Source organism: Solanum stenotomum, chromosome 7, assembly GCF_019186545.1.
Source record: "Solanum stenotomum isolate F172 chromosome 7, ASM1918654v1, whole genome shotgun sequence".
Taxonomy (NCBI): domain Eukaryota; kingdom Viridiplantae; phylum Streptophyta; class Magnoliopsida; order Solanales; family Solanaceae; genus Solanum; species Solanum stenotomum.
The window spans coordinates 47,992,703-48,005,753 of record NC_064288.1 but is presented as its reverse complement, the minus strand read 5'-3'; the positions used below and the strand labels follow the sequence as shown (position 1 = coordinate 48,005,753).

Here is a 13,051-nt window from a genome sequence, read left to right as displayed (position 1 = left end):
GGGGGTAATAACTTGCAAATAATAAAAATCGCCTCATTGTTTAAGCGAAAATATTTGTTAAATGAGATATAGTCACTAATTATTAGTTAAAGTGTACTCTTAATGTATTTGTTGTTTTATTATGCTTTCATTAAAAAATTATAAATTAATTACGCTCTGTTTTGTTAATGCTTGGAAACACTAATGTTGCTCTTACTTTATTTGTTTATATTTTTGTTATGATTCACTGAAAATTAATAATTATATTAAAAATTTGTAAATTAATAACACTCTGTTTAGTTAATGGCTGAAAGTACTTTTATGCTTTAATAAAATAAGGTTTAATTAATTGAATTTAATATTTTGTGGGGGAGGTAATAAGTGACATATAGAAAAGTTTTTTTGGTCACTTTAACATTTTACTATTTTTTTAGACTGTTTTAATATAATCATAGGTATTTATTAGACTCTATTATACATTATATGAGTAATAATAATTAAATTTCATCTCAATTAAGAATGTGGTTCCACATCTTTTTGAGATACTTAAGAAACTCAAAGATACGGTTACGCATCTTGATCAAATTATTTTAATAATTAATTTTGTTAATTCAAACCAAGAGGTGTAAATTGAGATTATTAAGTGTGATGAACTCGAGAGGGAAAGACAGTTATGTCTTCAAATGTCAAGATTGAGAATGCAGTTATTCATCCGGTTTAAGACTAATAAAAATTCAACAATAAAAAAAATAATAAGCAAACCATGGCCTGTAGACATAATATATCCAAAAATAGTAAAAAATAAGTATAAGTCAATAAAAGCAATCGTGCTAGAACCACGAGACTCGAGGGGTGCCTAATATGCCTAAAAGAGTCATTTCTTATTGATTAGGGATTTGAAAAGGTGACTTGGAACACCACAACTCAATTTGAGCTTTGTATATTTGACTTTTACTTTATTTTATTATATTATTTCATTGGGTATATTGTTTTGATGACCTAATGTGTTACTTGCTGCTCATTTATCGTTTTGATATTGTTGAATTGTATATAATCTGTCTTGTTGTACACCATCTGAGTCTCTAAAAATAAGGTAGTAGGGAATGCAGTTATGCATCCCAATTTCTTTTGAGATTAATCTGGAGTATCTGGGCACCCATTGAAGGATTTTAGTCACACATGTTAGGCAAGATTGGACCAGCAATGAAGTCGAAATAGAGCTGCTACCGATAATTTACCCCTCCTTGGCTCGAGTTGTCCACTCGAGTAAGCCAGTCTAGATACCTATCTCTTTTAGGTTCGAACCTAGTAAAACTAAAACATACACAAGTGGGCTCTGCTTATTTGCATCATTTGCATTTGACATATTGGAACTCGACACAGGGGTCGTGTCCATCTAAGACAAGAGACCCTCTTCTTGACTAACATGTGCATTTTATGTGTTATTATAAAATATTATGTGGAAGACCTCGATTGTTGACCGGCTTTAGATTCCCTCTAAAATAAATTCTTTAAGATTTATATATTTTTCTTTAAAAAAAAAATATTTTAAAAAAAATTAAAAAATAAAAATAAAAAATGAAATGAAATATATATATATAGCTATCTATTCTCTAAATAAAAGTAGGTTTTAATATATAGGTGTGCCTACCAATAATATGTTGGAATTTTCAATAATTTTAAGAAAAATTAATTTCGAGATTTTTTTTTCCCTTTCTCTTTTCCATTTGTACACAAAAAAAAATCTTTATTAAATCATATATATAACCCCTATATTGACTCGGAGTATTAATCATAGTCATATTAAAAGTATGTCATCTTCAACATGTCTTTGATCTATCTACAAGCACTTGAAATTAAAATTCGTAATAATCACTCATAATAATAGATTAGTGGAAATTATTATTTAAACCTTGATTTTATAGATGCATTTACTAGAAATTATTTTGCAATTGGACTCATAGAATAAACAATTGTTTGAGAGAATATAAATAACTTATCAAAAGAAATTTCCAAATAAATTAGATATTTATTATCCACATTGCTCTAAATCTGATTTTTCAAGTGACAAACATTTAAATTGTATTCACTTTATAAATACAAGTTGCTTATTTTTTCCTTTTCCTAAAGTTTTTATTTCAAAAATATTTTGCGTCATTTTATATAAGTTTAACACACCTTTTTTTCCTTTTCCAAATATAAGAGGTCCATAAATTAAGCATTTCTTGACCCTGCATCTTTTTCATAGGCACAACATGGTTCATCCTGGTCGTGGAAAGTGTCAGAAAAGGAAAAGAGATTCGAATGTACCACTTTAGGTTGTAGATTGTACTCATTTGCAATTGTGGGCATGGTGGAATGACATGGGGTTGATAGAACAAGGCATAATATTCAAATATTTGGGTTTCTTGACTAAAATCATGCAAATGGAACCTAAGAGAGATGTGATCGAAGCACTGTTGTCCTTGGAATCCCACCAACAATGTTTTTCGTTTCTCGAATTTTGAAATGACCTCAACCTTGAAGGAAATAACTGGCTTTACCGGGTTTGGAGTGAGGTTACATCATCAGAGGCTTATAGCCCCAAGGGGCATATCCATCAACAAATTTTTTTCAACACTCGAACATTTCCAAAGTCAAGGAACAATCATTAGACAAATGTTGGATCTCATTATAGTTTTTGTATGATAGGTATGGAAAGGAGGACAGATTCAAGAAATTTGGAAGGACACTCAACAACAAGGGAAGTTTTGAAACATGGAAAGAGCATAGACGTTTTGTTTTTATGGTAGCTTTTTTAGGAACAATGGTTTTTCCAAGGAGAGGTGGAAAGATTAACATCCTTTTGACTGGGGTAGTGAGTGTATTAATTGAGAAAAAGAATTATAAAATCGTCCCCATGATTTTGGCTAATATCTACCGTGCTCTGACTGTCTGCCAGAAAGGGAAACGTTTCTTCGAGGGATGTAACATACTGCTTCAACTATGGATAGTAGAACATTTTTACCGACCTCCTACGGTGGCGAGGTTCATTCAAGATCGAAGCGATTACATTAGAAGTCATGCCAAAAGGGTGGAGAAATACAGGTGTCCGGAAGGGGTCAATGCATTGGTTGAACATTTTCACTCGCTAACGAAAGATAAGATCACTTGGAATTATCCTTGGTTCCCTTGGGTAGAAGTCATACACATGTCGTCTGTTCGCCCATTTTTATTGTTGATGGGTATTAATGGTGTGCAACCATACGTAAAGCTGCGGGTTTTACGTCAGTTAGGCAGGCGTCAAGTTTTACCTATCATAGAGGATATGAAAGATTTTGTGTCTGAAGTTGGACCAGAGGTTCCCCTTCCTGAAGGATTGGCCCAAAAAATTTAGGATGGTTGTTTAGTTATGGGAATTGGAACGATGGTTAAAGAATGATACACAGGAGAAACTCACCCAGAATATTCCAATTGGCTTGAGCAACAACCTCGATTACAAGTTAGGCCGGAGAGATCTGCGAAAGAACCAATAGACCATGAGGCTGAGATGAAAATAAAAATCGAGTTGGCTATGCGTGATTTCCTTGCTGAAAATTAGGAGTTAAGAGCAAATTTAGAGCTTGCTAGAGCCGCTCTAACCCAACAACAAGCAAAGTTCGAAGAGGAAAAATCCAAGGCAACTCAGAGAGAAACCTTGCTCCGAGGACAAGTTGATCTGGCAACAATTAGGGGAACACAAGTTGCGAAACTTACGGTATCTCGACAACAACAATTGAGGAAATGTGATCAGAAAAGTCAGACAGATTTTGATAAAGAGAGAGCTTAGTGGATCCGTGAAATGGGAAGACTTCGAGAGGAAATAGAGTCAGCCTCAACTCAAGAAAGACGTGCTAGAGAAATGGTGGCCTCTCGTGATCAACAGATACGAGGATGGAATCAGACTTGCAATTCACTTCGATCGAAAGTCCGTCGTTTGGCTGATCGCACTGCCCAAATGGGTTTAGACTATCAAGAGATGAACCATGAACAATTTCTGGCTGAAGTACTTGAATTCACTGAGTACCTTATGAATTCGGTGCAAGATATATATCAAAGTGTAGGAGGTCGTGTAAGACCACCATCTCCATGAGCAAGCAGATGGGGATGCAAGCATGACATTTATGTCTTTGGGATATGAGGGTTGATGCAAACATTTGTTTCCTTAGTGTCGTTTTCTTTATTTTAAGTCCTGCTTTATTTCATTCTACTTTACTACGCTTTGTTTAGGTCGTGTCTGTTTAAGATATTGACTTTTGTTTAGCGATTTTCTCATCGTTTTCCTACTTATGTTCCAAACGTTGAAATAATATGTTAAGTTATGTTTATGTCTGGTTTCATTTTTTTCATTAGTATAAATGAATAAATATATATAAATACTAATATCTATATATATATATATATATATATACAACAACTATAAAAAATATATAATTAAAAAAAAGAAAAAAAAAGAAAGGGTTACTGTATATTTTCGAACTACGCAAAGATCCGATTCATGCACTAACATGATACGTAGGCAACCCAATGGGTTCGATCAAATGTTTTTAACAAGAATAACTAAATAGGAGAAAACACCTAGATAAGTCGGGATGAAACATAAGGTCTTCCATATTAGAAGTATATATGTGGATGCAATATACACGATTCCTTAACACTAATATGTTTGCTACTTCATTCAGAGAGAGAGAGAGAGAAAATACATACTAGCTTAAAGGTGATTGGTTTGTGGTTAAGCTAGCATCACATTCCTACAATACAAGGTCGAAAGGGAAGAAGAAAATGGTCCACAAAGACGGGAACGAGTCTGACCATGATGAGGTCCGAAACCAGATGACTTCACAAGAAACAACATCAATAGAAAAGGTAAGGGCATTAAGACAACAAATGACAGATATGTACGAAGCTTGGACGAGTGGACAAGCTCCGCCTTCTTCAATACGCGACTATCTAAATATAAACATGCCACCCCCTATCCAAGTGTCGACAAATGATCCCATTTATCCACCTGGAATCGGCCCCTATGCTAACACATCCAACGTCGCAGGAACTTCTACGGTGCGCCCTTTGAGTACCCATATGATGAGTAATCCACCTTTTATGCCAACTACACCGACTAATATCATTCCATAGCCAACAATGATGCTCAACAATGATCCGTCGTCCAAAGTTCCTCATGATCATGGTTATACTCTTGAAGAGGCAATTAAAATTCCAAGCTCGTATCCCCACATCCATCAATATAGTTCCCCTATCGAAGTTGAAAAGACGATTAAGAATAAGGAACATGAAGAGTTGGCTAAGAAAATGAAGAGTTTGGAACAGAGCATCAGAGATACGCAGGGACTAGGAAGCCACAAAGGCATCTCATTCAGCGATTTGTGCATGTTTCCCCACGTCCATTTGCCTGTTGGTTTTAAAACTCCAAAGTTTGAGAAATACGATGGTCAGGGAGACCCCATAGCTCATTTGAAGAGATATTGCAATCAACTGAGGGGTACAGAGGGCAAAGAAGAGTTGTTTATGGCCTCTTTTGGGGAAAGCCTAGTTGGAATTGCATCTGAATGGTTCATAGATCAGGATATTACCAACTGGCATACATGGGATGATTTGGCTAGATGTTTTGTGCAATAATTCCAATACAATATTGACATTGTGCCAGACCGCTCCTCATTAGCCAACACGAGGAAAAAGACCACGAAAAATTTTTGCGAATATACCAATAGATGGAGGGAGCAAGATGCTAGGGTGAAACCATCAATGAAGGAGTCGGAGATGATTGACGTTTTTCTCCAAGCGCAAGAACCTGATTACTTTCACTACTTCCTTTCTGTCATCGGGAAGACATTCGCTGAAGTTATTAAGGTTGGGGAAATGGTGGAAAATGGCATCAAGTCTGGAAATATTGTAAGTCAAGCTGCTTTAAAAGCCACAACACAAGTGCTTCAAAATGGTTCTGGAAATATTAAAGGGAAGAAGAGAATGGAGGATATAGCTACGGTTGTATCAGCACCTCAGACCTATGTCCAAGATAATCCCCCGCAACACTATTTTCCTCCCCAAACTCCACAATATCCCATCCCATACTCTCCATATCCCGTTTTCAACGCACAACCAATTGTCCCCCCTTCTTATCCGCAATGGCGTGCCCCAATTTCTCAAAATCATCCACCACCCCCACAAATTCACCAAAATACTGTTAGATTTCCTTTTCGTCCTAGAAAAGAATACAAGAAGGGGAATGGAGCTAAGGATGAATTCACCCATATTGGAGAATCATATGCTAGCTTGTTTAAAAAATTAAGGACGTTGAATGTTTTGAGTCCTATTGAAAGAAAGATGTCAAATCCTCCCCCAAGAAATCTAGATTATTCTCAACACTACGCTTATTGTTTTGATGCCCTAGGGCACAACGTAGAGAGGTGTTGGTACTTGAAAAGGGCGATTCATGATTTGATCGATACTCATCGAATTATCGTTGAAAACCCAAATAGACCAAACATCAATCAAAATCCACTACCCAGGCATACTGAAACAAACATGTTAGAAATAATGAAGGCTTGCGAAGAAGTTGCAGTCCCATACAAGCCAATCCTTAAGGTTGGAACTGGCATGGAAAATTCGGCGAATGTTGTTAACTTGACAAAAATGGTGCCTTCAGGGGCAGAAAGAACGTCGAAAAGGTTAAGCCCATCAAACATCCCCATCCTAACTGTGAAAGGAGCACTTGAAGATGTTTGGGCAAGTCAGAGAGAGGCAAGATTGGTTGTTCCAAGAGGGCCAGACAAGCCTATCTTAATCGTGCAAGGAGCCTATATTCCACCTGTGATCATTAGGCCAGTGTCCCAACTTCCAATGACTAACCCCAAGGCTGCCCCTTGGAATCATGAGCCTATCGTCGTGACATACAAGGGGAAAGAAATCAATGAAGAAGTAGATGAAATAGGAGGAATGACTCGTTCGGGAAGATGTTATGCCCCGGCTGAATTAAGGAAAAATAAAAATGACCAAATGCAAGTTAAAAGTCCAATCACTAAAGGGGAGGCAGAGAAGTTCTTAAGAAAGATGAAATTGTCAGACTATTCCATTGTGGAACAGTTAAGGAAAACTCCAGCCCAAATCTCTTTGTTGTCATTGTTAATACATTCAGATGAACATCGTAAAGCTGTAATGAAGATTTTAAAGGAAGAACATGCTCCTAATGAAGTTACAGTGAGTCAGTTAGAAAAGATAACTAGGAGAATCTTCGAGGTAAATCGCATCACCTTTTCAGATGATGAACTACGAGTGGAAGGTACGGGACATAACCAAGGCCTCCATATCACTGTAAAGTATGAGCTTTCATATGTCACTCGAGTTTTAATTGACGGAGGGTCTAGGGAAAATATTTGTCCCTTGTCAACTCTACAAAAATTGAATGTTAATGTTAAAAGGGTACGACCCAACAACGTATGTGTTAGGGCTTTTGATGGGTCTAAAACAGATGCCATTGGGCAGATAGAGCTCATACTAAAAATAGTGCCTGTCGATTTCATCGTGAATTTTCAAGTGCTGAATATCAATGCATCTTACAATCTATTGTTGGGAAGACCATGGGCATAGAGTTGGGGCAGTCCCCTCTACGTTGCATCAAATGATTAAGTTTGAATACGACCGACAAGAAGTGATTGTTCATGGTGAGGGGGATCTGTCAGTCTACAAAAACTCATCCCTCCCTTTTATCAAGGTGAATAAAGATAATGAGGCATTGGTTTATCAAGCTTTTGAGGTCGTGGTTGTTGAGCATATCCTCGAGGGGAATCTCATTTCAAAACCACAACTGTCCATGGCATCCGTGATGATGGTAAATGAAATGCTGAAGTATGGTTTTGAACCAGGTAAGGGTGTAGGGATCTTCTTGCAATGGAGAGCTTATCCGGTAAGTCCACGAAAGAGTCTTGGTACTTTTGGCTTAGGATACAAGCCTAGAGTCGAGGACAAAATGAAGGCCAAGAAACAGAAGAGAGATGTATGGTCACTTACCAAGCCTATACCACCCATACACAAATCTTTCCTCAAAGCCCGCACAATAGAATCTTCTGAGTCACCACTCCCAGAGCCAATGCTGGAGGTTCACGAAGAATTGATCAACTATTTTCAAGATTTATTTGTCGAGGCTGATATGATTGAACTCGGAGAAGGCACTAGCAACAGAGATGTGCAATTTATTGGTCCTGATGTCCAACTGAACAATTGGGAGGCCACTCCTCTCCCCATTAAGAATGAGTCTTGGTAGTCTGTCTTATTTTTCTTTTTATCATCCGATTTATTCAAGAGTTGTAATTTAGATTTTGTCTCGTCGTATTATTTCAAACTCTCTATTTTCTTTTTCAATAGGATGTAATTGTGTTTTTATTTCAGTCTAATATATTTATTTTGTTTTATTCAATACAGTTCTTTCTATGCCGATTCTAGTGATATGACATGCATGCAGAATTTTTCACCGGATCTTAAAACCCAATCTAATCTTTGACCTAATTTTGAAATAATAAGTCAAAAAATTGAATATGATGAAGACGAAGTATTTGAAGAACTAAGCAGGGATTTCAAATCTTTTGAGAATAAATCAAACCAAACATGAGTGAAACTGAGACGATAAATTTAGGGGATCATGAAAATATTAAAGAGACTAAGATAAACGTACATGCTCGACATCAAAAGGAGGATATAATCTAGGCTCTGTTTGATTACAAGGATGTTTTTGCGTCATCTTATGATGACATGCCTGGATTAAGCACTGACATGGTGGTTCACAAGTTGCCGATTGATCCTAAGTTCCCTCCAGTAAAGCAAAAGTTGAGAAAGCTTAAAACTGACATGAGTGTAATAATTAAAGAGGAAATCACATAGCAACTTGAGGCCAAAGTCATTCGAGTCACTCAATATCCTTCTTGGTTAGCCAACACCGTACCTGTCCCTAAGAAAGACGGCAAAGTTCGAATGTGTATTGATTATCATGATTTGAACAAAGCAAGTCCAAAAGATGATTTTCATTTGCCCAACATTCATATTTTGTTGGATAATTGTGTTAAAAATGAGATTGCATCTTTTGTGGATTGTTATGCGGGTTACCATCAGATTATTATGGATGATGAATATGCAGAAAAAACATCTTTATCACTCCATGGGGTACATATTGTTATCGGGTTATGCCTTTTGGGTTAAAAAATGCGGGTGCAACTTATATGAGGGCAATGACAACCATGTTTCATGATATAATGCATAAATAAATCGAAGTTTATGTGGATGATGTGATCATTAAATCAAAAAAGCAGTCAAATCATGTGCAAGACTTAAAAAGATTCTTCGAAAGGCTTCGCAGGTATAATCTCAAGCTTAATCCTGCAAAATGTGTATTTGGAGTACCGCCAGGAAAGCTTTTGGGGTTTATAGTCAGTCGACGAGATATCGAGTTAGATCCTTCAAAAATAAAAACCATTCAGGAACTGTCACCTCCAAAGAATAAAACTAAGGTTATGAGCCTTTTAGGAAGGTTAAACTACATCAGTAGATTCATTGCTCGGCTCACAACAACTTGCGAGCCCATTTTTAAGTTGTTAAAAAAAATGTCACAGTCGAATGGATAGAAGAATGTCGAAAGGCTTTTGAAAGGATTAAGAATTACTTATCGAATCCCCCTATGTTGGTTCCTCCCGAGCCGGGCAGACCATTGATATTATATATGTCAGTACTGGATAATTCTTTTGGATGTGTATTGGGTCAGCATGATGGCACTGGGAAGAAAGAGCAGGTCATTTATTACCTCAGTAAGAAATTTACCGTTTATGAATCGAAGTACACCCTTCTCGAAAGAACGTGTTGTGCCCTAACTTGGGTAGCACAGAAGTTGAAGCACTATCTTTCATCTTATACTACTTATCTCATTTCTCATATGGATCCGTTAAAATACAGTTTTCAAAAGCCCATGCCCACGAGCAGGCTTGCGAAATGGCAAATATTACTCACAGAGTTTGACATTATCTATGTGACGCGGACCGCAATGAAGGTTCAAGCCTTGGCAGATCATTTGGCAGAGAACCCTACTGATGATGAATATGAACCACTTAAGACCTACTTTCCAGACGAAGAGGTATCATGTATCGATGAAGTTATTCATGATAAGGACCAAGGATGGAAGTTGTTCTTTGACGGTGCTGCTAACAAGAAGGGAGTTGGGATAAGAGCAGTTCTTATGTCTGAATTAGGGGAATATTTCCTTATAACAACCCAACTTAGATTCTATTGTACCAATAATATGTCAGAGTATGAGGCTTGCATCTTGGGTTTGAGGTTAGCTGCTGACATGGGCATCCAAGAGTTGCTAGTTCTAGGAGACTCAGACTTACTGGTGCATCAAATCCAAGGAGAATGGGAGACTCGTGACCCAAAGCTCATACCATATCAACATTGTTTACAAGATCTTTGTCGACAGTTTGTGTCAATAAAGTTTAGACACATTCCTAGAGTTCATAATGAGATTGCTGATGCATTGACAACTTTATCTTCGATGCTTCAACATCCTGACGAAGCTCATATCGACCCTTTGTACATACAGATTCATGATCAGCATGCTTATTGCAACTTGGTGGAGGAAGAATTTGACGGTAAACCTTGGTTTCATGATATTAAAACATATCTTCAGTCCGGAGAATGTCCTACTAATGTCACTAGTAATCAAAAAAGGACTATTCGGCGACTAGCTAGCGGGTTTTTCTTAAGCGGAGGCATATTGTACAAGAAAACACCTAATTTGGGTCTTCTAAGATGTGTAAATGCTAAAGAGGCTTCAACAATCATGATTGAAGTACACTCAGGAGTTTGTGGACCTCACATGAATGGATATGTTCTTGCAAAGAAGATACTTCGAGCAGGTTATTATTGGCTCACCATGGAGTGGGATTCTATACAGTTTGTTCGTAAATGTCATGAATGTCAAATACACGGTGATTTGATACATTCTCCTCCCTCCGACTTGCATGCGATGTCTGCTCCATGGCCTTTCGTGGCATGGAGAATGGATGTGATTGGACCAATAGAACCAAAAGCATCAATGGTCATAGGATCATCCTGGTGGCCATTGATTACTTTACAAAGTGGGTGGAAGCAGTAACTTTCAAGTCAGTGACCAAGAAGGTCGTGGTGGATTTCATTCATTTCAACATCATCTATCGATTTGGTATTCCAAATGCAATTGTTACCGATAATGCTGCAAATCTCAACAGTCATTTAATGCAAGAAGTATGCTGTCAATTTAAGATTGAACATCCAAAATCGTCTCCTTATCGCCCAAAAGCAAATAGGGTTGTAGAAGCTGCCAACAAAAATATAAAAAAGATACTTCGTAAAATGGTGCAAAGTTCTCGACAATGGCATGAAAAGTTGTCTTTTGCTTTGTTGGGTTATCGCACTATAGTTCGTACGTCAGTGGGTGTCACCCCCTATTCGCTGGTATATGGGACTGAGGCAGTTATACCTGCAGAGGTTGAGATTTCATCCCTATGGATTGTTGTAGAGGCTGGAATTGATGGTGATGAATGGGTCAGAACACGCTTGGAGCAATTAAGTTTGATTGATGAGAATCGAATGACATCAGTATGCCATGGACAATTGTACCAGAAAAGAATGGCACGAGCATACAACAAAAAAGTGCGTCCTAGACATTTCGAAGAGGGTCAATTAGTGTTGAGACGTATTCTGCCACACTAGGCTGAAGTCAAAGGCAAATTTTCTCCAAATTGGAAAGGACCATTCATTGTAAAGAAGGTATTATCCAATGGTGCTCTTTACTTAGCAGATATAGAAGGCAAAATGACAGAAATGGTCATCAATGCTGATGCTGTGAAAAGATATTATATATGATGTGATTTTTTGGTATTAGAAACCCTTATGTTTGGACTTGACGTTTCAAAGGTTGATGTAATGGAAATTCTTGGTTCTGTGTCTAAGTATTAATTCATATGTTGTCACCCTTGTTGAGAGTTAATTTACTTCCTTGGTTCTTCTGCTTCCTTGGCTCTTCCATTAAAAAAATCAATCATCATGAACTACGTTTGACCTGATTCTTGTTTCGATAAGATACGTAGGCAACCCTGGCGTGGGGTTCGGTCTAACCAAATAAAAAATCCAAAATTTCATGTTTGTAAAAAACTGGGGCGAAAGTCATTTTATTTTTTATTTTATTTTTCTATCCTAAAGCTAAAGTCAATCTCATCATTTAAATTCATATTTGAGCCTTCATCTTGTCATTTCTTTCTAACCTTGTATAAATGTTGTGTTTCAATCAAAGAAAGACCTTTGGATCAACCTTTGAAATGTCAAGAATAAGTATGTTAAGGGTACAAATGATGAAACCATGAGAGAATCTTATTGGTGAAAACCCTAACTGGGCATCATAAGGCGAATGTGAGTTAAAAGAAACAAAAATGAAAGAGACTTATTGGTGAAAGCCCTAACTCGGCATCATAAGGCGAATGTGAGCTGTGAAAAAAAAAGAAAAAAGAAAAAAAAAGAGTCTTATTGGTGAAAACCCTAACTGGGCATCATAAGGCGAATGTGAGTTGAGAGAAATAAAAATGAGAGAGTTTTACTGGTGAAAACCCTAACGGGCACCATGAGGCGAATGTGAGTTGAAGGATTCAAAGTGAAAGAGTTTTAGTGGCCAAAACCCTCGTGGACATCATAAGGTGAATAAGAGTTTGAAATTAGTTATGATTTTGTCAAATAGTTGGAACTCCACATCAAGATTAGATGATCAATAATGGTTGATGAATAGATTGGATGGACAAATCGGGTAATCAATTCGAATTGCATGTCATGATCAGTAGAGTCGGCTACCACACTCAGATAAGTTTTTCTTTCTTCCTCTTTCTAAAAGAGAGTTTTCATCGAATCATTTTCTGCTATTCTCGTGTAGTATATATTTTTCTTCCACTTTTCATCGCTTTGTTTCATATGTCCTTGAGTCGAGTTTATGTCAAGAAAGTAAGAAAGGATTTCAAGACTTGTTACCAACTCT

The 13,051-nt window shown here is 37.1% G+C and overlaps 1 pseudogene; it reads left to right on the top strand.

Moving 5' to 3' along the window:
• The first annotated feature begins 6,549 nt into the window (after positions 1–6,549).
• LOC125871878 (uncharacterized) lies at positions 6,550–11,895 on the top strand (annotated as a pseudogene).
• Positions 11,896–13,051: the final 1,156 nt, after the last annotated feature.